This window comes from Helianthus annuus, chromosome 4 (genome assembly GCF_002127325.2).
Source record: "Helianthus annuus cultivar XRQ/B chromosome 4, HanXRQr2.0-SUNRISE, whole genome shotgun sequence".
Taxonomy (NCBI): domain Eukaryota; kingdom Viridiplantae; phylum Streptophyta; class Magnoliopsida; order Asterales; family Asteraceae; genus Helianthus; species Helianthus annuus.
The window spans coordinates 72995873-73000100 of record NC_035436.2 but is presented as its reverse complement, the minus strand read 5'-3'; the positions used below and the strand labels follow the sequence as shown (position 1 = coordinate 73000100).

Below are 4228 nucleotides of genomic sequence, written 5' to 3'. Positions count from 1 at the left end.
ATTCGGACTTCATCTAATTGGTTCCGCTTTTGCATGTCTTGTTGCATCGCCCGAAGCATATCCATAACTTCATTCCCGCTTGATGAAGGTTGACCCGAACCACTTTGACCCGTTTGTTGAATTTGTCCTTGGTACCCATAATTGTTTCCACCTCTATAGTTGCCTTGATTATATTGTTGACGAGGTGCAAAATTACCTTGAGCTCCTTGAAAATTTGGGTTAGCTTGGTTCGCCGCGTTCCCATAACGAAAATTCGGATGATTTCGTAACCCGGGGTGGTATGTATTTGAGTTCATGTTGAAATTTCGACCACCCCCTCCTTGCAATTTGTGCACTACACACATTTCCGCCGTGTGACCTATTTCGTTGCAATTTATGCACAAATTGTACACTTGGTTCGTTGTTTGAACATTTCCACCTTCAACTCCGTGCACTTGGGTTCGAGTAATGGCCGGTCATGCTCTCCTTAATGCTTGAGCCTTTCTTTTTGATGTAACGGCCATTTGTTCCAAGAACTCCCAATCCTCATGCTCATAGTTTGTGCCAAAAGTCCCATTTGTGATGGACATTAGCTCACGCGCATCTTCGGCACACAAACCCTCGTGAAAAGCATTCATCAATTCCCAAAGCTCAATTCCATGATGCGGACAATTTTTTATCATCATATTTAAGCGCTCGAAGGCTTCATGGAACATTTCGCCTTGTTGTTGTTGGAAACTTCTCAACCCTTTCCTAGCATCATTGGTCTTTTGGGCGGTATAAAATTCGTCTAAGAAAGTTTGTTGCATTTCCCCCCAAGTATAAATAGATGCCAAAGGCAAAGTGTAGAACCACTTCTTTGCCTTATCTTCCAAAGAGAATTGAAACAAGACCAACTTCACATCATCGGCCGAAAAACCTTGACTCCCAAGAGTGTTACAAATTGAGTCATAGGCCTCCAAATGAAAATAAGGTTCCTTCGTTGCTAGACCCTTATATTTCGGCAAACTTTGTAAGGAATTAGTCCTTACTTCAAAGGTTCTTCCTTGATTGTTATGAGGAATAACCACCGGTGAAGGATTATGAGTAATCACCGGCCTAAAATGTGCTTCAATACCCCTTGCATGCTCTCTAAGATGCCTCCTTGGTACACCAAACCTACCCCTTGGACGAATTCCCATTGGTCTTGGTATATGCCCTTGTGGTACATTTGGTTGTTGAAATTGTTGTTGTGGTATTGGTGGGTTTTGAATTGGCCTTTGGAATTGTTGTTGAACATTCGGTGGATGAACTTGTTGCAATGGTATGGGACGTTGCATTTGTGGCCCTTGTGGCCTCGGCCTCACATGTTGTGGCATGAGTTGTTGTTGTTGCACTCCACCAACATTTGAAATCACTTGCATTTGACCTTGCATATATCCGACTTCTCCTTGATCTCCTTCACCCCCATAAGCATACCCGTCTTCATCAAAACCCTCAAACTCCTCATATCCTTCATCATACCCATCTCCTTGAATTCCCGAAGATTGCCCAAACGGAAGAGTCGAGTATTGAAAACCAGACTGGTTCAATGGTCGAAATGGTGAAGCATGAACAATGGTTGAATTCGGTGCTATAGTATGGCTTGAATATGATGGACCCGCACCCGGAAAGAAGTGGGATAATGGCGGTATAGTAGTGGAAGGATTGAAGGTAATGGTTGGTCCTTCTTGCGTAGTAATGGGTTGTATGGTGTTGGTTGGTGTAACATTTTGAATTATGGTGGGTTCGGTAGTATTTGGTGGAATGGTGGTATTTGGTGAAGGTTGAGTAGTTGATGGTATAAAGGGTTGAGCAGGTTCACTCGTAGTGGGTGGTGATGGTGGTGGATCTCTATCCATGTATCGAAGTGGTGTAATAGGTGTAATTGGCGTTGTTGGTGAACCGCTGATTGTATTTTCTCTTAATAAAATCCTGTTTGCTCGCAAAGTTCGCTCAATTTCTGGATCAAACACTAGTGGTGAAAGCTTGTGAGAGCTTCTAGTACGCATGCACCTGTAAATACCTGCACACTAACACACCCAGCATAAACCAGAAAAATAACAAACTTAAAAAGAACAAAAAATAACACATGTTACGCACTACTCCCCGGCAACGGCGCCAAAATTTGACGTGATGTCTTAGGTACACGCAAATTTAATCCCAATACAACTAAATAGCTAGCGGTAAGTGGGTATCGAACTCAGGGAGTATGTGGAAAATGTGTTATCGCGATGTATGTCTAAATTAACTAAAGTAAACTAAAATGCAGAAATTAAAATTCAAGAGTGGATTGTTTTGGATTTAGGAACTAATCTTAACTAATTAAATTGCAAATCAAAGATTGTAGTTTGTAAACAAATTAGGAACAAGCGACCATCCTAGACTTCAGTTTTTAATCCACACTAATGTTTATGCCCAACTAGAAAGAATCACCTAGACATGATTCGTGTTTGATTATCTATTTGTGATAAAAGGGAACTAAGTACTCGGATCATAAAATGCGAGGTTGTTACCCGATGATCAATTGACATTTATCCAACCCTAATCCCTCCTATGATATCTCGATTGCCAACGGCACCAAGAACGTACGGTTTAAATTATAATCAAACAAAATTCAACACCTTACAAACAAACATTCAAACACCACAATAACTTAAACAAACATTCAAAGTCATTGTTCTAGAAATTCAAGCACAAACATAGAGTTTCAAAAGCAAACCTTACATCTAGGATGATCACCAAAAGTTAGCCACGCATGACTTGGTACATCATCATCATCACACCAAGATTAATGTTCATACGAATCAAAAACATAAACCGAATGTTAGAAATTGTTTAGAACCAAGCAAGAATAGCCAAATTCGCCCCTAGGATGCTCTCCAAATGTTCAATGATAAGAATTAATGAAAAGACACCATAAAACTGATTAAATGAGGGAAGTTACGTTTTCCTCGCAGCCTCCACCGTAACTTACGGTGCCACCGTAAGTTTCGGTGACCTTCAAATTGTTACGGTATTTCAGGACTGAGGTACGGTGGAGTTTTTTGATGTTTCAGGGCCACCGTAAATTACGGTGGCCACCGTAATTTACGGTGGACCCCTGAAATGTATGTTTTGTTTCTTCTTTCACCACTCGCGTGACCCGTTCATCTCCAATCCTTCCTAAGCTGCGTTATATCCATTTTAAGCTCCCGAACCGCACCTGAAACATAAGCAACCATAGTTATCTAATTCAAGATAATTACACAATTAAATGAGGGATAAACTTGTCTTTTAACATCATAAAGGGTTGTCCAATGGACCACCCGTCAGTCACCATCTCTGGTACCTCAACTATTTCTGCCATCATTGCCTGCCCATCACTTCCCAGAATGTATTTATCCCAGGTAAAACCTTCAGCTACTTTTTCATCGTCTTGATTTACGATAAGAGCCTTCTCCGGTTTGTTCTTGATCTGCGGCCTCTAAACAGCAGGTTGTTGGTTAGGTCGATGATAGATCGCCTGCCTGTAATAATCGTTTGTGAACGGGTTCTGATGGTTGTTCACTTCACGGTTTGGGCATTCTCTCTTGAAATGGCCACGTTCTTTACACTTGAAGCGGGTAACTTTCGATTTGTCGAACCCAAGCTTCTGATCAGGACCTGAGAGACTGTTTCTGCCTGTGATCTCCATAAAGCGTTGTGCCCTTCAAACCAAACTTGCCATGCACCATTTATATCAATCAATTCAAGCTCCTTGGGGTCGATCTGGTCGTAATCCTCTTTTGTCATATCGGGATTACCGATCCTACCCGCCACTAAACCTTCATAAGCCTCTAGAACGGAAGCAAGTAACGCAATGTGTTGTTTCGTGGTTGTTTCAGTAATTTCATTACCATTCTTAATATTCACCACGATGTTGCACTGCACCCCAGAAACGTAAGCCTGATTGTTGGAACTTGTAGAACTTTGAGGCGACGGCTGCTCCTGAGCTTTGAAGTTTGGATCATAGTTCACAAACGGTGAGGGCTTGTTTGATTGTGGAGTGTTTGTAGAAGCACTTGAGTTTGTATCAGCACTAAAACCCGTCTGTATCTTCAGACTTTGATTTGTTGCAACAGGAGTGCTTCCTTTGTAGTAAAGAGATACGTCTTGCTGCACATTTGCTGAATTCATCTTCCTGATCTTTAACAATTCCAACTCATGAGCCTCTATTTTCTCGATAAATGAACTGAGATTCAAATTCACG

At 41.5% G+C, this 4228-nt stretch overlaps 1 non-coding gene across 1 annotated transcript; it reads left to right on the top strand.

Moving 5' to 3' along the window:
- Positions 1-633: 633 nt before the first annotated feature.
- LOC118491943 lies at positions 634-739 on the top strand. Its single transcript, XR_004892388.1, has one exon. It is a non-coding gene; the product is annotated as a small nucleolar RNA R71 (small nucleolar RNA).
- Positions 740-4228: the final 3489 nt, after the last annotated feature.